General features: G+C 42.2%; 1 protein-coding gene across 2 annotated transcripts in view; it reads left to right on the top strand.

Moving 5' to 3' along the window:
- The window catches only part of LOC131061428 (uncharacterized), a 122,760-nt gene that overhangs the window by 17,528 nt on the left and 83,427 nt on the right, over window positions 1-21,805 (top strand). The window lies entirely within an intron of this gene.

Here is a 21,805-nt window from a genome sequence, read left to right as displayed (position 1 = left end):
TTAACCCAGAGGCCGACGCTGCGCAAACGGAACAATCGTTGTGGGACGCAGAGCGTGATGGCAAGAGGCGAAGGGGAAATTGAACCCTGTAATAATCCCTGCACAATGGTGAGATAAATTGTGGCTGAAAGGGAAAATAATTAAAAAAACAGTTTTTTTTTTGTGTACATGGTGTGTGCTTGCTATCTACGGAAGTGATTTATGCCAAATATACTAAATAAGGACAAAAATAAAAAGATACAAAGTGACAAATGGGAAGTGGCACAAAGAGCGTTGAATCTTAGACAGCAAATAGAACGAAGGCGTAGGCTAAGGCAGCTTGCTGAAGGATGACCGGTGAGGGGTTGCTCGAAGGGAACCCAGGAGGTGTCACGGAGGTTGCAGAGGTAGAGATAGACGGAGAGAATTACACTCTCTACACTGTCATAGGGTTGCCCGAAGGGAACCTAGGAGTGATGGAGGGTGTCGAAGGAGAACTCTACAGTTTGCCAGAATACCACCGTAGGGTAAGAAGTCGCGAAGAGTTGGTGGAACAAACAAGGTGAAGTCTAAACTTGATCGACGCTACCAGAGACCTACTAAAGAACTTGTCCAAATCGGAGGACAATTGGAGGGAGACGACCGAAGGTGACGGTACGGCCGACGGTGCCGAGGGAGCACAAGGGTACCGTATGGGAGGCAATTTGTTCGGTTCGAGGTCAACAACCTTCTCCAGAGGACCCATGAGTGGAGGGTCAGGTGCGGGAGGCGGAGGCAGAGGATCAACTTTTGTATGCTGTGTATGTTTCCTTACCTTCATCATAGGTGTATGTTTTGTGGCTCTTCTGTCATATATGTTGTGTTAATTTATTTTTTAGTGTGACTTGTGGGAAACCTTCTCCCGTCTTGATATTCAGCGAATTCTAACTTCCATACATGCATTGGGGTCACTCATACAACTGAAGTTTGTGCTTCTCTTGGGTATTTCAGTTGATTCTTTGTGTCATTTCGGGTAGGGAGAGAAACAATCTCTTATCTTGGTGCATCACCTCCTTTTATTTTAAGCATTTCTCTCTTCCTTTTTCCTCTGCAAGTTGTTAGGATAGGCTTAGGAGTAAGTTTTGAAGTGTTGAGTTGGTTCAACACCTGCACTTGGATTGAGAAGGAAGCCGACCTTCTCCGGAGACTCAATCCCCTTGCGCAAGGTCCCACACTTCAGGGTTGTTTCCATGTTTCACAAGGTTGTTGAGTTAATAGCTCAGCAAGGGTGCAAGCTTTTGTGATAAGAATTTTTGGCATCCCTGGTGGGGCTTCCTTTCGATTTTTATGCTAAGGATTTAGTGTTGTTCTTAGTGTTTCAGCCTTTAGAGGCAGCCATCTTTCAAGCACTTGGCGACTGGTCAAAAGTCTAGTTTCTTTTTCATGACTAGTTCCTAACTTTGGGACCTTGGAACCCCCAGGTTCCCAAGTCATCGCACCTCTTGCAACTCCAGAATTCCGGAATCCCTAGGTTCCGAAGTTCGCAACTTCGGAAGTCCGGAACCCCAGGTTCCGAAGTGCCTAAGTCCAGAACCCTGGATCCCAGAGGTTCCGAGGTCTTTGCTTAGAGGTCCACTGCTTTTCACGACTTGTTGCTGATTTCATGCCTAGAATTCATACAAGGGCGTCTTCTAGAGGTAGTTTCCAGTTCGAAGAAGTGTCATCTTCAAGCACTAGAAGGCAGAGAGGTAGACCTTCATTATCACTAGTTCGGGAGGTCAGGGTTGTAAACACTCCATCTCCCAGGTCTCAGTCTACCCCTCCATTTACAAGACCAATACTGTCAAGGGCTCCCACCACTCATATCAATAGACCATTTTTTCACATGGCAAGAAATCAAGTTTTTGTTACCTTCAATGGGGGGAGTCCCCTTATTTTGACTCAATGGAATGATATACCAGTGGCTGCGTTAAAGAGTATACCATACTTTACTGGTGAAATAGCTACTACACCCATTGAGCACATTCAAGACATTGTGAACATCTGCTTCGTCCAAAATATCACTCAGGATGATGTTGCTGTCAGACTCGTAGCCACATCTTTGAAAGGCAAAGCTTTGTAGTGGTATAGAGGGTTGTCGTCTAGCTCCATTCACAATTGGGATGAATTGGGGGAGAGGTTGTGCAATCATTTCGAAGACAAAAGTGATCACCTATCACTTGTGGAGCAGTTGACTATGATCAAGAGGGCACCTCATGAGTTCATAGGAGATTTCAATTTCAGATTCCATAAGACATGAAATAGAATTCCTGCTCCAGTGAAGCCATCTCCAAATCATGCCTTCCTGTATTATCTTAGAGCTTTCAACAACGATATAGCTGTCATGGTACAATCAATGGGTAGAGCCTCTCTACTAGGTGCATATGACATAGCCATAAGGCAGAAAATTGTTTGATTCAGGCTAGGAAGATAGCTCCAAGGCCTCCAATGCCTCTCTTCCCAGAAGCTTCTACTCAACAACCCACCTTGGCTCCTATCCCCATGGCGGCCGCAGGTCAACCATCCACACGCTCTACATCCTCCAATGAGCTCCATGAAGTCAAGGTTCTATTGCAAAACTTTAGCAATGAGTTGGTGACACTAATGAGGCAACAAGCCCAGCATAGTAGGCCCTATCAAGCACAAAATCAGAACTATCGACAGAATAGGCCACCCTTTCAAGGGCAAAACCAATGGAGCAACACTAGGCCTTTGAATAGTCTGAACCCCACAGTTGGAAGCAACTCAAAGGCGATAGTTCCAATGCAAAATAACCTCGCCCAAGAGTAGGATTGGTGTCAACCATGCAATCAGCCACACGACCAAGGTGCATGCCAAAATGGAGGGTTTGTCCAAGCCTTAGTAGTGCAGGATGAGCCAACCACCTTTGGCCAGCTATATGACCCAAATCAACCTAGTGTTGGCACTCAGGCTTACTTGCAAGGTGATTCTACCTTTGTCAATTGGCAGCTTGCAGAATTCTGTGGTATGAACCAAATGAATGGTGAGTCTATGTTGCAATATACATGGTCAAAGAAGAGAGCCGTGGAGGCTGCCTCACCTTCAACATCAGCCCAAGCTCCAATGCCCAATGTAGCTGTCCAGGATACAAGCCAAAATACCATGCAAGGGAGCAGGAGGCAGGAAGAGGCCCAAGTCGTCCAAAGAGCAAAGGTAGACCTTATAGCCTCAAAGGGGCCTCTAAAATCAGCTGGTGTTCCTTTCAACATAGTTGATCAGATGAAGAAGGCCAGCCTCAATGTCACTATGTGGGAGGCCCTTTCCATCCCATCTCAAAGGGATTTGCTTAAAGAGGCACTGAAGGACGTCGACCAGTCAGGTGATGAGGCAGCAATCAACAGAAAGGCAGTCTCCACCAGTTTGGTGCAACCCATGGAGGAGGAAGATTCAAGTAAGATCAGCGAGCCTCCCCCCTTCTATCTCTTTTTAGTCGTAGGAGATAACTTGGTTCACAACTGCATGATAGATTCAAGAGTTAGTAGCTTAGTCATGACTAAGAAGGTAGCTGATCTTCTTGGCATAGAATATGAATCTATGACTAAAGGGGTGGTCCAATTGGATGGCACTTCTATTAAGACAGTTGGGGTTGTTAAAAATTTGAAGTTAACCTTGCATGCATGTCCTGGTTGCACTGTCTTGCAAGACGCATCAATCATCGACCTCCCTGCCTTCTTTGCCATTTGCCTGTCTAGAGACTTCACCGCAAGATAGGTGAGTACTTGTCTTTTGATTGGTCCCACATGATATTTTGAACAAGGTATGGTACCAAGGTTACCTTAAGGGCATAGCCCATTGCACAAAACCACATTGAGCCCTACACACCAACACTATAAACATGAATTGCACTTTGCACAAAGAGGGGGAGGAGTGTACTGTCTGTGACCCTACCACTCTTTTGCAAGAGGTCCTTGATTGCTTGTTGGACGAATGGGCCAATGCTTTTCAGTTTGATCTATTAGCTGAGACTGAAGAGACTGGGCTTGGCACCTACTGTGTCCATGAAGAGGATACTCCTATCCCTAACCTCATCAAGGGACAAGGAGATTTAGAGGGGTTATGGAGCATGTTTTTTGATGGTTCAAGAAACAAGAACGGTGCAGGTGCTGGTGTGATGCTTGTTTCTCCTGAGCAAGAGAGATATTTCTTCTCTTTTAGGCTTCAGGTTGGTTGCACCAACAATGTTGCTAAGTATGAAGCCTTGATCCAAGGCCTCCAACGTGCACAAAGCAGAAAGATCAGATCTTTGCAAGTATTTGAAGACAATGAGTTGGTTGTTAACCACATCTGAGCTCAAAGTATAGCAAAGAACAACCTATTCAAATCATACAAACACAGGGTTTGGGATTTGATTGAAGGATTCGAGGCCTTCAATATCCTGAGTATTCCTAGAGGTCAGAAGAAACATGCTGATAGGCTTGCAGCTGTTGGTGCTCAATTCGACATATCAACGCATGTTGCAAGTGAGAAGGAACAACACATCAGGCTTGTTGTGAGGCCTGCTGTCCTAGACAATCAGGTAAATTGGCAAGTGTTCGAAAGTGACCAACAAATTGTCAACTTCTTGCAAAACGAAGCAGAATTTTTTGCCAAAAATCAGACTAAGCTGCAAGACCAGTATGGAGATCAAATCATGCAACTCAACTCCAACAAGTTGCCTAAAGGTCTAGTTACCTTGGAAAGCATTTTCAACTCGGATGATCAGTTGAAGAAGAAGATGAACTTGGCTGCAAAGAGGGGTGATTACAAGCCAGTTGTTGTTGCCGAGGGTAGTGTTATGCCTTGTACACACTCCCCGTCGTCGCCAGGGTCCCCCTTTCGATGTTTTCTCGTCTCGTCCTCACTTAGGTCCTGAGTTGGGAGTTTTGATAATTTGCAGAAAAAGATAAAGCAATCAGGAGTTTGAGTTATTAAGGAGAAAGGGAGATTCGCCTTGGAGGTTGATCGCAATTTCGATTGCGAAGTGAGAATAGGGTGAACGAGCATAATGTTTTTTCAAATTCGGCTTGAAAGACTAAAATGTAAGACAAAGTTGGTAAAATCGGCATGAGGGCCGAAAATCACCTAAAATTCGAAAATCGGCCTATAAGGCCAGAATGTGAGAAAGTTCGCGAAACTCCCTTCGAAGCCGAAATAATAAAAGACTTGCAGAGTCGGTTGAAGCCGAAAAGGTAAAAGTCTCACAAATTGCCTCCTAGCCTAAAAAGCTGAATCACGCAAAATGTCATTTTAGGCCCAAAAGAAAGAAAGTTCACTAAATCGCCTAAGTTTGCAAAATGTCATTTTAGGTAGAAAAGAAAGAAAGTTCACTAAATCACCAAAGTTTGCAAAATGTCATTTTAGGCCAAAAAGAAAGAAAGTTCACTAAATCGCCTAAGTTTAAAAAATATCATTTTAGGCCAAAAAGAAATAAAGTTCACTAAATTGCCTAAGTTTGCAAAATGTCATTTTAGGCCGAAAAGAAAGAAAGTTCACTAACTCGCCTAAGTTTGCAAAAGGTCATTTTAGGCCGAAAATATTTAAAGCTTGCAAAGCGACCCTTTAACCCGAAAAGGACATTAAGTTATAAATCGCGCAAAATGGCCTTTTAGGCCGAAAATATCTAAATTCGTGAAATCCTCCAAATGCCTGAAAACAACTTAAAGTTTGTAAAATCGGCTTATAGCCCGAAATTGGAAGAGGGAAAAATGCCCAAACATAAAGTCATGAATTTTCTTTAAGAGCCCGAGTTTTCAAAATGATCTTTCATGCCGAAATTTGTAAAAGCTCACAAAATGAGTTAAAATGCTGAAATTGTGTGATTTTATCCCGAATTTCATTCCATAGGAGTTAGGCGTTTTAGAGCAAAGGCAAAAACTTCCAACTAACATCTCGCATTCTAGGCAAATGACCCGAACATTTGAAATGCTTCCAAAAAATCTTCAATAGGCCGAAAAACTCAGAGGGTGAAGGTTATAAAAGAAAAGTGTGAATGCATATTCATTTCATGTCAAATCCCTCAATTTTCAATTCGCGCGCTTAGCATTCTTCTTGCCGAAATCTTTCATTCTCTGCACATCATGCGAATAGTCTTAGGAAGCCGAAAAGTCCTCAAATCACAGAAGTCATCAAAATCGCGCAAAACCCTCGTATAAGCCGAAAATCACAAAGCCGACTTCCAACATTTTGAAATTCACTATTGGAGTCCGATTTCGCGCAAGGCTACTAAGGAACCCGCAAGCAAGGAGATGTCGAAAAGGGAGGTAAGTCCTAAATCGCCATTTAACCTACATTTTGCCGTATTTTCAAGCACATCAAATCGTTCTAAGTTCTAAATCGCTCAAACCCTCTTCTAAGCCGAAAATATTAATTTTGCATTTTGGAGTAATGGATTCAATGTTTGCATTCTTGCTTTCAAAGCCGAAAATCGTAAAGGAGTTAAGTTCATGCGAAGGAAATAGGGCGTAGGTTAAAGAGTCGAGCCCGAGAGGTTTTCCCTTCATCACCGAATTTCAACTGTTTTTGGTCAACAACCTATCATATTGCTGCAAGGTAAGATAAATTCGTCCTTCACATGGTTGAAACGATCATATTTCTTTTACTTAAGATGGACTTGCAAAATGAATTGTGAAAATTTAAACTTAAACCTTTGGAATCAATCAATCAATCATTTCCAAAGCACTCTTTTCCAAGTGCATTTTTGAAACAATCAATTTTCAATTATTAGAACATTTAAAGGCTGAGTCGCAAGCCAGAGCGTTCGTAATTTTCTGCCATTAACAATCGGGAGTAACATTTCGAAATTCACTCCAAGAACAGTTGTTAACCAAACCAACTTGACTTTCAGCTTCAAATTGCATTTAGCTTCCAGACAATCAGATTTAAATTGTTTAAATGTCGTGTTTTAGCAATATTTTCAAATTTCGATTACCTCGTTGATCATCAATCTTAATGCTAATGCCGTCTTCTGGTTTTGCTAACCCGTTTTTGTTACCTTAATCTTGTCTCTTAATCCGTGTCCGGTTGCGCAGGATAGATGCCTAAATCAGCGGCTGAGTCCTCAAAGGCACCTAGCACAACTGGAACATCTCGGATTTCCAAAGTTGACATTCCCCGCAAGGTTGAAAAAATGAAGTACCAGTACCAGGGAGGAGGAGTTAGGGAGTCGAAGGTCTAGAGTCTGTGGGAAAACAGAGGAGACACAAACCTAGGCCATATTGATATTTAGGATTTCAGGAATAGAGTGTACTCTTTGAATGCCTATGGCAAGCCCAGATGGATGGAGAGTGGTATTGCTCAGGTAGTTGGTTTCCCTCCGGTTGTGCAGAATTATGAATTAGTGGTTGAGGCTGCTAGACATTATCAGCCGAAAACCAGATTAGTGGTATTGAAGGGCATGGTACTAGTTGATTTCACGCTTGAAGCCCTTGGGGAAGCATTTGATATCCCGTTTCCCAATGATCCCATTGCCACAACTATCGATGAGGCTCAGGTTGTTTATGACATGAATCCTGCTAAGTGCAAAACATTGATAAATGAAGAATGGTTCAAGGAGAGAAGACCCCTAAGCACTAGAATCAATAAAAAGACCCCCAAAAGCCATTTTCACAATGAGTATGGTGATATGGTTACCCTACTCAGCCGGGTCATGGGACTTCCTCAATCCAATCTCTTTGAGGAATGGGTGTTCTACTTCACTGAGCAAGTCTTCGCTGGGAAGTCTATGTTCGACTGGGCTTGGATAATCAGCAACAATATTCATACACAACTGGTTGAGCTTGAAGAAAAAAAGTACTTTGCCATGACTTCCTACTTGGTCTACATGTTTGTTTGACACCAGCCGTTGACGGGATTAATTAAGAAAGGCGAGATTGGGAACGGGCCGAATTAGGTGAAGGTATACGACTGCTACCCTCAGTTGCATTACTATGTGTTGATGTGTCTAATTTCGCATCGCTGTAAACTCCATCCGGCCAATGTAGAATAGAATGTACTCGCTGAGTATCCTATCCTCTTGAGATAAGGAAATTCCTAATGTTGTTTTTTTGTTTGATCAAAGGGGATGACCTCAAAGTTTTGATTGTCAGGTCTTGACTGTGGGATTACTCAGTGGTTTGATGTGTTTTGCTGGAAACACAAAGGGGACTTACGATGAGATGAATAACTTTCGGGTGAGTTCGCTGAAATTTAACAGTCTTGTTATCGGTTGATTTCAGTTGGATTAATACTAATTCAGCTGGAGTGTGGGTTTCTTCTTAGTAAAAAAAGGGAAAAAAGAAGGATAGGGAAAAGAGATACAAAAAATCTGACTAATTAACTAAGATAGCATGTTCAAGAAAAACATACAGACACCTCCAAATAACCAGATTTAACACTATCAGCTATTTAAGCACAATGTTTGTAAGAATCTAGTGTGATCTTCAAGGAAAACTAGATTTTCATGCTATTAAACATAAATTCAGAATTTTAACATTCCTTCACTAACTGTTTAATAACCGAACTGAACATGTCTGAGGGTTCAGATTAACCATGCAAAGGGAATGACAATCAGTCAGTCCTTAATGGTATGAACAACGAGGATTCTATCAGATGTTTATCCTAAAAATGCTATTGAAAAAAATAAAAGACATAACAGAATAATTTAAATGGTGAAGAAGGAGACCATGCACTCACAAAGAAAAGAAATGAAAACAACTTTAATTTTCCATTAATCCTGTGTAAATTTCGCCAGAGCTTCAGCAACAATCCTTGAACTTCTTACAAAAATAAGGGAAAACCAGTTCCTTTAAATAGATTTCCAAAAATAGATGAATGGCCAAGATTTAAACTAAACAAGTGGCCCAGATTCATTTGTACAAAATAGTACCCATACCCATAAATGGAAGGTAAATATCAGCAACCACCCAAAGGGGAGCAATAACTACCTAAAAAAGGTAATTAAAAACTATCCATAACAATTCAAAAAGTGCACATGCATAGAGTTTAAAGTTTACAGTTGACTTGGCAGTAAAATATGACCTTTTGGCCAAAAAGTGCTTTTTCAAATTTAAAAGAAAAATGCATTTTAAGAAAGCACTTTTTCCTTTCTAGCTGCATATCCCTTTACTAAAAATTCATCTTCGCCATGCAAATACTCTTTCCAAAGGTCTCGACCTGCTGCACATTCTTCACGAACATACTCTTGAAACCCGATGCACAACTGGAACAACACCGTGAACTGAGGCATAGGAGGATGACGTATCTTATATTGCATGCCTTCCAGATGACGATCTACGTGTTTCAAACCACCTCTCCAGTCGGAGCGATGAGCTTCAAACCACAAAATGTCCGAATACAACCCACTGGCAAACTCCAGGTTCTCTGTGGAGTAGGCGATCTTATCCATCCTCAATCTCTCCTCCTAGTCCGGCTGCACCTGGTCATCGGACAAACTATTTTTCCAGCCCAGAACCATTGATCGGAGGATCCTGCCACCAAGGTCCCTCATGTTCCTCTGAATTTCCTGGCCTGTCTCATGCTCTTTGCTAATGGTGGCCTTTGTGTCATTCTTCATGCTGATGGTCTAGTACCATTCTTTAAAAGTGCTGATGTTATAGGGATCCAGGATGGCGGACAATGTAGGAATCTGCGAATGGGTCCAAAAAAGAGCCCTCATGAGGGGGAGAGTTGTAGCAATGGCCTCATGAACCATGAGGCACTCTCGCTTTATTTCGAATAGTTTGACCAAAATGGTCTCTCGGTGGTGGGCCATTTCTTTACATCCTCAATGATTAGCTCTCACCTCTCTTTAATGCCTCGCATCCATTCCTTGACGGCCTTGGTGGTATCTCGTACTCCTTCAAATTCTGTGATGGTCCTTTACGCCGATGCTATAGGGGGAACATGGAATTCGGGGGCATTATGCAATGGTCTCAGTAGTTGATCAATGTACCCCTCGGCTTGCTTAGCACGAATTTGATACATGTCTTTCTCAGCAGTTATCTCTTCGAGTTGCCTGAGCATGTTTTGCATGGAGTCCTTGAACTCCTCCCTTTCTTGTTCCTTGGTGGCTCGTCCGATTGGGACGGTTGTGATACAATAATCAGCTAGTGTAACTTGATCTGTTGGCTTATCGACAGGCGGGATGGCGATATGGAGGGTATGGTTTTTTTGTTCATCCTTGGTTATTCGGGAATATGCTTTGGGCTTTTTCTTCCCTTTGGACTTGGTGGCTGCCTTTCGTTGAGCTTGAGCAACTAACCAATCTTGAGGTATGGTCTTTCCGGATGCTGTGGTTAAATTCCCACTCTGCTCTTTAATTTTTTCAGTTGGCTCATTGCATATTTGTAGTTGCTCTGTTACAGGAGGAGTCAAGGAAGTGTCAAGTCCTTTGCTTGCAGCTCAATTCTCTCCTACTTCACTGAACAATTGTCTGGTATCTTCATCTGATGGTTGTTCTTCAGTCCTATCAGGCTCGTGGGTCTCATCTGTCCTTTACTCTCCTTCAACAATGGTGTCATCCTTGGCGGTACTATGCAATTGCAATTCATGATGGCTCCCCTTGGTGGGTTCATGCAATTCAACCCCTTGAGTGGACAAAATTTCTCCTTCCTCAATTTGATTCTCAGGTTCGGCAGATTCAATGACCCTCACTTCTGTATTTATCTTGTCTTGTGCAGGAGGATCATTAGCTCCGAATGCATCAACATCGCTTTGGGAAGGTGGATCAGGTATATAATCTAGTTCAATTACATCATTAGATGAACTGGGGTCTTTTGATGATGAAGTGACCGCTGGTCTCCTAATAGGGATCTTCTCCCTTCTTGTCCTTTTAGATGTTCGAGTCCCTCTGCTGGCTTTAGCTTTCTTCCTTTTTTCGGGCTTTTCAACTTCTTCCTTTGGTGCACTCGAGGTTCCCTCATCTTCAGAGGACTAAGAATCAAGGCTATCCATCATATGGTAGGTGAACTGGACTCCCTCATGAATTAGCCGCTCAATTTGCTGGTGCAACCACTGATCAGTGTACCTTCTTGGGGTTGTCGTGACTGCCTCAAAATCAGTGATTGGATCCTGTGACCAATCGATGCCTGGCAAAAGATGTCTTACTGCTTCAAATTCTTGGACTTGTAAGCAATTTCTTGAATCCGTTAACTGATCCGGGACCCGACGGTATTCATAGAGCTGCATTTGCTGCACACTTAGCCTTGAATATTCGCGCTGTCGGACTTCATAGTCATCAGAGCAATTCTTCCAATAATCTTCAACTGACTCCTTTGCTCTGTAGCGCCTGCCGTAGGCTCTTTTCGCCATATTGTCATTATCAAAACATTTCCTTGGGAAATGTTCCTGTAATCCATAGGAGGCTAGCTCAGCAAGGGATTCTTCGACATCAGCTGGATTCTTTAGATGGACATCAAGGTTACCTATAATCATAGGGAAGGCGAATCCAGACTGCTTCTTGTCTTTGAGTAAACTGTTCACCGGACATGCTTGCCTTGCAACTTCCAGAAGAACTATTTTGTCGGTTGGATATCGTGGAAGTCGGAAAGGAGCGCCTTCAAAGCCAGCTATTCAGATGTAGGAGAATCTTGGGAATTGGATGAACTAGGAGCCATACCTCTGTACCAAAATGGTAGCTTGCTTTGAAAGCCTTATGTGTAGTCCTCCTTGCATCAGCCTGACTAGGCGCATTGTGAAGGCATCGACACGCTCATACTGACCAACTGCATAGGCAGAGTTGTTCTTTTCCCTTTGAGCTATGTCCTGATAATGTAATCGTGGATAACAATCATACACCTTCACCTGATTGGGCCCGTTCGCTGTTCTTTTCCCTTTGAGCTATGTCCTGATAATGTAATCGTGGATAGCAATCATACACCTTCACCTGATTTGGCCCGTTCCCAATTTCACCCTTCATGATTAAACCTGGCAATGGTTGGTTTCGGGCGAACATATAGACTAGATTGGATGTCATGGTAAAGTACTTTTTCTCCTCAAATTCGACCAACTGGGTATGGATGTTGTCACTTATGATCCGGGACCAGTCGAACTTGGATGTCCCAGCAAAGACCTGCTCTGTAAAGTAAAACATCCACTCTTCAAAGTAGTTAGATTGGGGGAGTCCCATAACCTTGCTGAGCAATGTGACCATATCTCCATGCTCATCGTGAAAGTCGCTTCTGGGGGTTTTTTTCCCAATTCTGATGCTGGGAGGTCTTCTCTCCTTATACCACTCCTCAATTATTAATGTCCTGCATTTGGCAGGGTTCATATCATATGCCACTTGTGCTTCATCTATAGTTGTTGCTATGGGGTTGTTCGGGAAGGGGATGTCAAATGCGTTGCCAATGGCCTCAGGAATGAAGTCAGCGAGGACCATATTCTCAAGGAGCACCAATCTGTTGTTTGGCTGGTAATGCCGGGCAACCTCTACTACCAGCTCATAATTTTGCACTGATGGGGGAAATCCTGTTGCTTGGGCGATGCCACTTTCCATCATCCGCCTAGGCTTGCCAAAGGCGTTAGGGGAGAAAACTCTATCTCTGAAATCCTGAATATCAATGTGGCCTAGGTCAGTATCACCTACATTTTCCTATACGCTTTGAACTTTTGATTCCCTCAATCATCCTCTCTGATACTGATATTTCATCTTTTCGACTCTATGAGGGATGTTTGATTTGGATGCTCGGGATGTTTCGGCTGCGCCAGGTGTCTTTGAGGACTCTACCGTAGATTTAGGCATCTATCCTGCACAGTCGGACGCGGATTACGAGACGAGATGAAGGAAACAAAGCGGGTTAGATAAAAGGGATACGTTAGCACACAAGGATTAATTGAAAACCGAATTTGAAGAAAGTATGATACTTCAGCTAAAGAGCTTGATTGATTTAAACATGAACATCACTAAGCTCTTTGATTAAAAACTTACTTATTTGGCTGCGGTTCAAGGACTTAGGCGATTTCGACTGTTAAATTTACACTTAGACATTTAGGATCAATTTTAAAAAATGGATGAGTTTAAGATTCCCTAAGTCTGAAAAAATGCGTTTCTAGTTAACTCCTAGGAACAGGCTTTGATTTCAATTGCTTTGCCTGATGCTTTTTAAATGGGAAAAGATGCGGTTTAAAGATTTAATCATTTAATCAATTTTGCGTAAACACATCTATCCAATTTTGCATTCATTTTAAATGATTCTAAGAGACGTAAAGCAAACTTACCTGGCGAAATAAATGGTGTCAATTTGCACAATCTGGCTTGCAGGATTGATTTCCTTTGAAATTTGAAAATGCCCCTCTTATGCCGTATGCTTTTGAAAAGACAAATGCACAACTTGCAAATTTGGAATGGAAGAGTTCTGCAATTTCAAACTTTTATGGTTAATTCCCTATGTCTCCTATTTCGCGCGTAAGTTTGGAGAAGAAAATGTAGTTCGGAGAAGAAAATGTAGTTTTGAGAACTTGGATTTAGCAACTTACCTTGGACGGAACTTCAGTGTTTTACTCATGCTGCAAGCTCTTACTTTGCAATTTTAGTGGCAAACTTCGGGAGTTGCAATGCTTTCAAACTATAAACTCTGCGTTTTCTCTTCTATGGCGTCAAAGATGGGTTTATAGCTCTCTCCTTAAACTTAGAACTTCTGCGTGATTTTACCTTTGGCGTCTTGGGCGTTTTGTTATTCAACAAACTATTTAACCTCCTTTTTACCTATAGCGTTGAAAATGGGTTTAAGATCTTTGAAAACCTTCAAACTCAGCGATTTTGCCAAACTTCGAGTTTTTTGGAAGGATTGCAATGTTTTGAAATCGTGATTTTCTTCCTTAGACGTTGAAAATGGGGGGAATGTAGCGTTTTCCACTTAAAAAGAAATGAAACTTCGCGACTTTTCCCTATGGCGATTTTCGGGTTTCTAAGAGCTGCAAATTTCAAAATCGTAACACTTACGCCTTTTTTGGCGAATTTCGGAGAATGGAGGGTTTCTGCAAACTTTAAAAAAAAATTGAACACTTACCAAAAATCGCGATTTTCTCTCGTGGCGCGATTTATCCTCAGGTTGGGAACTTCGGGGAAGACTTTATAACTTTCGCGCTGTTGCCAATACTTCGGGATTTCTAGAGTGATTGCAAGGTTTATAAACTTGTGGCGCGATTTACCCTTGTAAATTTTGGAGTTTGGAGGCTCTTTTGAAAATTTCGTAAAAACCGCGACTTCCTCTTGAATTAAAACTTCAGCATTTTAAGCTATTTGCAAACTTTGGCGTTTGGGTTGCTTTTTCAAACTTTGTCAAAAATCGCGATTTTACCTTAGTGGCCGAACTTCTGCAAAATAGAACATTCTGCAAGGTTTTAAACTTTTACAACTTACCAAAAATCGCGATTTGGGGGTCTTTTTCAAACTTTAGCGCTTTGGAGCATTTTGTAAACTTTTAAAACATTTTGCACTTTTACGTTTCTAATGCAAATTTCGGAGTTTTGGGAGGTTTTGCCAATTTTCGAAGATATTTTGCTCTTTTACGCCTCATGGTCAAATTTCGGCGATTTGGGCACTTTTTGAAAAGTAAAGGGAACTTTGACATTTTTCCTCCATAGTGCGATTTTCGGGGTTTTTGGCTAGTTTGCGAAGTTTCATTTTCTTGCAATTTTCCATTACTGGCGAATTTCAAGGATTTCACCCATTTTGTAAATTTCTTAAAAACCTTTTGCATTTTACCCATTTATGGCGAATTTCAGGGTTTCTAGGCACTTCGCAAAGTTTTGACACTTTAACAGTTTTTTCTCCCTTCTATCTCCCTTTTGCAAAATCGGCATTTTGGGTCCTTCTACGACCTTTGGACGCTTCATCATTGCGGGAATCCTGCAAGCTTCTGCCATTTCTCACCTAACTTAGGCGATTTACAAGTTTAAGCGATCTCTTGGAATTTTAACGCCCGAATGTTAAACTCATCTTGCGGATTCCCGGGCTTCCGCTCATGACTCATCATCTCTTGGACTGATTACGGGCCCGCTCAAAAAAGGACGCGAGACACCTTGTGCAGAACTCAACAAGGCGAAGGCGAAAAGACCAAAAAAGAGGTGGACCCTGTCGGCGACAGGGAGCGTGTGCAACGCACAACACTATGACATTGCCCAAAGAGAGAAGAATAACATCGCATATGCAATTGGTCAATACGAGCGTGTTAATGATGCTTTTACAATGCGCCTGGTTAGATTAATGCAAGGAGGACTGCATATAAGGCTGTCAAAACAGGCTACAACCCTGATCCGGAAATATGGTGTATGGTTCATCTAGTTCCCCAAGTTCACCTACATTAGAATAACAGGCTTTGAAGGAACACTATTTCGGCTTTAGCGTTATCCATCAAACGGAGTAGTCCTCATGGAGGTAGCAAGGCAGGCACACCCAGTAGGCAGCTTACTCAAAGACAAAAATGATTTTGGGTACTCTTGATGCGCACTTCAAAAATTCGGTGCAAGCTGAAGAGTCATTTGCTGAATTAGCATCCCATTGCTTACAGGAACATTTCTCGAGGAAATGCTTTGATCATGATAAATTGGCAAAGAGGGCCTACAACAAGCATTATAGGGCCAAGGCATCAATTGAGGATTGTTGGAGCAATTGTTTTGATGACTTTGAAGTCCGTCAGCGGGAATATTCTAGGTTGAGTGTTCAGCAAATGCGGCTTTATGAGTTCTGCCAGGTCTCAGATCAAGTGACAGACTATGGAAATTGCTTGCAAGTTCGAGAATTTGAAGCGGTCAAAGACCTCCCGCTAGCCTTTGATTGGACTTAGGACCCAATCATAGATTTTGAAGCAGTCATGGAAGGTCCAAGAAGGTACATAGATGATTGGTTATCCCAACAAATTGAAAGGTTGACCCATGAAGGGACCCAATTCACATACAATTTAATAGGTAGTCTCGATTCCCAGTCTTCAGAGGACGAAGGAACCTCAACTGCGCCAAAAGAAGAGGTTGAGAAACCTGAAAAGAAGAGAAAGAAAACAAGGGCCAATAGAGGGACTCGAACATCAAAAATAACAAGAAGAGAAAAGATCCCAATCAGGAGGCCAAAGGTTACTTCGTCATGCAGAGACCCTAGTTCAGAGGATGATGTGGTTGAACTCGATTACATACCCACTCCACCTTCGCAAAATGATCCTGTTGCATTCGAGGCAAATAATCCTCAAACACAAAATGAGCAAGAGGCAAAGGTGAGGATCATTGGCTTGGATGAACTTGGAAATCAGGTTGAGGAGGGAGAGATTGCACCTGATCAAGGGATTGGTAAACATGAGCTCACTCAAGATAGCAGGCATGAGTTGCAACCGAATAGTGGCAACAAAGATGACACCACGGTTGAGGGAGAACAGAAAGGGGATGAGACTAAAAAACCCAGTAGAACTGAAGAGTAGCCATTACTAGAGGATACCCAGCAGTTGCTCAGTGAGGTGGGGGATAACTCAGCCTTCAATAAAGGATTAGATACTGCACCCATTCCTCCTATGAACGATCAGTTACAGATAGGCAACGGGTCAGCAGAGGCCTCTAAAGAACAATGTGAGAATCTGGCAATTGCATCTGAACAAACCATCCCTTAGGACTAGTTAATAGCTCGTGCACAACGGAAAGAGGCTGTATAGCCACCAATTAACTTGGAGGATATCTTCTCTCGAATAGGAGAAATAAAATCCAAAGGCAGGAAAGAGCCGAAGAGTTACTCTAGGATTACCCAAGACGAGCAAAGGAACCGCACGATTCATATTGCTACCCCACCTGCAGACAAACCAGCAGATCAAATTGCATTGGCTGACTACAATGTCACGACCATCCCAATAGGGCGAGCCACCAAAGAGCAATAGAGGGAAGAATTCAAAGATTCTATGCAGAATATGCTCAGACAGCTTGACGAAATGATCGCTGAGAGAGATATGTATCAGGCTCGTGCTGAGCAGGCTGAAGGGTACATAGATCACCTGTTGAAACTGCTGCAGCATGTCGCTGAATCCCATGTTCCCCCATTGGCACTGGCACAAAATACTAAAACTGAATTTGAAGGAGTGTGTGACACTACCAAGGCTGTTAGGGAATGGATCCGGGGCATTAAAAAGAAAGTAAAGAAGATTATTAATGATGTATTTGAAGTAACAATCGAAATATAAGGGACACAGATAAAGATGCTGGAGGTGCAAAATGAGTACACCAAAATTCAAGAGGTGGTTGCCTTAGCTCAACCACTCATGAGGGCTCTTTTCTGGACTTACACTTGGATTCCGACACTCCATTCTATCCTAGACCCTTATAATGTCAATACTTTGAAGGAGTGGTACTAGATTGTCGGCTTGGAGATAGAAATGGCGGGCATCGTTAAGAAGATTTAGGAGGAATGTGAGATGGACCTATCCCATATTGAAAATGGCGGTGAAAATATCCATAAGGCATTGGTCATTGGCTGGTCAGATGCCATGGAGGATGCTGATGTGGTATCACGATGGAAAGCCAGGTTGAAGCCCAATAAAACTGCATACTCTGTGGAGGACATAGAGTGCATTAGCAAGCTGCATATAGACATATTGTGCTTTGAAGATCAACAATCGGATTGGTGTGAGCGGCTAGGGATAGTCGACTCTAATCTTGAAGGCACAAAGTTCAAAATGCGCAATCCTTCTTTTCCCCCTAATGAGGAATTGTTTCACATTTGTATAAAATTTCAAGAGTATGTTCGGGAAGAGCGTGCGGTACACCGGGACATTTGGAAAGGTTGCTTGCATGAAGAGGACAAATTTGTGGAGAAAAAGTCCACCACGGGGAAGGAAAAAGTGCTTTCCTGAAAATATCTGTTTCTTTTAGATTTTAAGTGCACTTTTTGAACTATAAAGTTTCTTTCTACCAAAGTCATTGTAAATTTTGAGCTCCGTGCAAGTGCACTTTTTGGAGTAGCTTTATGTTTGGCAGTTGGTAGTTATTAGTTACTTTATGGTTGGTGTTGATATTTTGCTTCCCATTTATGGGTATGGGCAGCCTTGTTTTAAGGGATGAATCTAGCCCACTTGTTTAAGTTTAATCTTGGCCATTCATCCATTTTGAAACTCTATATAAAGGAGTTGGTTTCTCCTTTATTTCGGGTAGAAAGTTAAAGATTGTTTCAAAAGCTCTGGCAAATTTTATATAGATTTTAATGGATGTTAAAGCTGTGTCATTTTACTGTGAGTGCATGGTCCTCTTCTCCACCCCTTTTTAAATTTCTGCAAACGTATTTAATTTTCAAACAGCTTGTTTAGATATATATTTGATAGAAATCTTGGTTCATACCATTAAGAAATAATTGATGGTTATTCCCTCTGTATGGTTAGTCTGAGCCCAATTTTATGTTAAGTTCGATTGTTAAATTTGAATGAATGGGTGTGAAAGTCCAGCATTTGTATTCAGCAATTTGAAAATTTAAAGGTCCTAGATGATTGCATTGGTTTTTACCTAGTTGTGCTCGTTTGTTGGCAAAGTAATTTCTGGTTATTTTAAGATTTCCGTCTATGTGTCTCAATATGCTGTCTTAGTTAAGTTAGCTAGTTGTTCTTATTACTCTCTATCCTTATCCCCCTTTTTCCCTTTTTTTAAACCCGCAAGTCAAGCTAAAGCACCATCATGTTAAAATAAATCAGATGAAATCAATCTGTAAGATCTTAGGGAACCGGTGCGAAACCAATTCTGTCTAACCATAAGTCATCTTTGTGTTTCCAGCAAAACACATCAACTGTTGAGTTATCTTGCAGTCAAGACCTGACAATCAAAACCTTGAGGTCGTCCCCCATTGATCAATTGAAACAGCATTAGGGATTTCCTTATCTCAAGAGAGGATAGGATACTTAGCATTCTATTCTGTGTTGGCTGGATAGAGTCGTAGTTCCGTGATTTTAGCCACGTCAACAGGTATGTCTCTAAACCTGGGCAAGGTATGTTCCTCAACCGAACAAGAGGCCTTTGTTGAGCTTTGTCAAAAATATGATGACATAGTTGCTTGGACCTATGAAGACTTGAAGGGTTTTGACCCTAGCTTAGCCTAGCATACCATAGAGCTAAACCCGGATGCAAAGCTTGTTAGACAAAAGCAAAGGCCAATAAACCCCAAGATTGAGCCACTAATGAGGAAGGAGTTGACCAAGCTCATAGAAGCCAATATCATCTTCCCTATCAAGCACTCCTCCTTAGTGGCCAACCTTGTCCCTGTAAGAAAGAAGAATGGGGAAATCCGACTATGTGTAGACTTTAGGGACCTCAATAGAGTCTCCCTCAAGGATCACCATCCCTTTCCCTCTATGGAGTAGATTCTCCAAAAGGTTAGTGGCTCAAAAAGATTTTCATTCTTGGATGGGTGTTCGGGCTACAATCAAATTTTAGTCCAAGTATCGGACCAATACAAGACTGCATTTACTACCAAGTGGGGTACCTATGCTTATTGTAAAATGCCTTTTGGGCTAACCAATGCAGGTGCCACGTTTCAAAGAGCAATGGACATGGCTTTCAAGGGTGTATTGGCAAAGTTTGTGCTCATATACCTTGACGACATAACTGTTTATTCAAAGCATGTAGCTGACCAATCTTGGTCATCTTGAGCAAGTATTCATGACATGTAGGGAGTGTGGTGTGTCTTTGAACCCTAACAAGTGTGTATTTGCTACTGATCAAGGAAGATTGTTAGGACACATTGTATCCAAAGATGGCTTGACCATTGATCCAGAGCGAGTGGAGGCTATTCTTTCTTTTCCACTCCCTAGTCACAAGAAGGGATTGCAAAGTTTCCTTGGTAGGATCAACTTTGTGAGGAGGTTCATTTCCAACCTTGCCACCATGGTAAAACCTCTCACCTCCATGTTGAAGAAAAACTTGGTTTTCAGTTCGACCAAGGAAGGGAGGGTCGGTTTCGAAGAGATCAAACAAGTAATTGCTCAGGCCCCTACCCTTTTCAATCCTAACTATGAAAAGGATTTTATCCTCTATACCTTCAGAGGAGAATGCAGCATCTCAGCTATCCTAACACAACTGAACGATGATAATTTGGAGCAACCTATTGCTTTCTTTAGTGAGGGGCTAAAGGACTACGAGCTTAAGTATAGCTATGTAGAGAAGCAGGTCCTCACTGTTGTAAGGGCATTAAAAAAGTTTAGACACATGTTGTCTAACAACAGGATCCAGCTCTTAGTTCCACATGCAAGTGTCAAGGATTTCCTTCTAAACAAGGACATCAGTGAGAAGAGGGCTGGGTGGATAACCAAGGTCATAGAATACGACATCAACATCAAGATCACCAAGCTTGTAAGAGATAGGGGCCTACGTGTACAACTTGTCTCATCTTCTGAAAATACTTCAGAGGTCACCCTTTGTTACAAGAAGATCAACCAACTCGCAACAACACTCAATCCAATTGGGTAAGTGACATGACCACCTTCTTAATGGAAGGTAGATACCCCCAAGGTCTGGACTGGACCAAAACAAGGCATTTCAGGTTGCAGTCTATTCCCTATGCCTTAGTGAATGGCACTCTTTTTTGAAGAGACTCTAATGGAGTCTTGTTGAGATGTATCGAGCAAAATCAAGTCAACAGATTATTAGAAGAATTTCATGATGGCTCTTCAGGGGGCCACTTCTCTGCAAGGACTATGACTATCAAAATAATGAGGGCTGGTTATTACTGGCCATCCTTATTCATTGACTCATATAGATGGGTGAAGAATTGCAAGAAATGTGCTCTCTTCTTTGGAAATCAAAGACTAGCTGCCCTACCTTTTCACCTCATCCAAGCAGATCAACCATTCACACAATGGGGTTTAGACTTTATTGGCATGATAAATCCACCTTCTAGTGCTGGCCATAAGTGGATCTTGGCCGCAACAGATTACTTCACTAGGTGGATAGAGGCAGTTGCATTGAGGGATGCCACTGAGGCCTCAGTGTTGGAATTCCTTGATGGAATTGTGACAAGATTCGGTGTCCCCTCCACCATCATATCAGACAATGCCAAGGCATTTGTTGGAACCCAAATCAGTTCTTGGGTAGTTAAGCATGGTGTATACGTAAAGACGTCATCCAATTATTACCCTCAGGGTAATGGCTTAGCTGAATTTTCCAACAAGAACCTCATCAGGATAATTAAAAGGACGATTGAAGACAATTAGAGGGCATGGCATACTAAGTTGAGGACAGCCTTGTGGGCTGACAAGATCACACCCAAGAGAGCGATCGATAATTCCCTTTCATGCTAGTATATGGGAAAGAAGCAAGACTCCCAACTTCCCTAGAGTTACCCTCTCTTGAACTAGCACATCAGCTAGAATTGACTGAAAATGATGCCATGACGGTAAGGCTAGTTGAGCTGATGGAGCTGGAAGAGGTTAGAAGTTAGGCTATGCATACATTTGAGACTCATCAAGAACAGGTCAAGAAAGTTTTTGACAAAAGGGCGACTAATAGAGTCTTCAAAGAGGGAGATCTAGTTCTCAAGTGGGATGCAGACAGAGCCAAAGCTGGGCGACACTCCTAATTTGATGCTATCTGGAGTGGTCCACATGTCATCACTAGTTGCAAAGAGGCCAATGCATTTCATCTCTCCAAGCTTGATGGCGAAGTTCTCCCAATCCTAGTGAATGGGATTCATCTCAAGCCCTGCTTCTAAAGAGGGTGTTGATGACTATGTAAATATTAGACTAGAAGTTGTTTTGCTTTCATAAGTGCTTGTGCACTTGCCGCTTTCTCCTTAAGAGGGTGTGTGCTCTAGTTTCCAGTTTCCTCCAAGTGATGGCACACATATGTTTTGGGTCTTTTCAATGACTCAATGCCCAATGGA

This window comes from Cryptomeria japonica, chromosome 8, assembly GCF_030272615.1.
Source record: "Cryptomeria japonica chromosome 8, Sugi_1.0, whole genome shotgun sequence".
Classification (NCBI taxonomy): Eukaryota; Viridiplantae; Streptophyta; class Pinopsida; order Cupressales; family Cupressaceae; genus Cryptomeria; species Cryptomeria japonica.
This window is presented reverse-complemented; position numbering and strand designations above follow the sequence as displayed.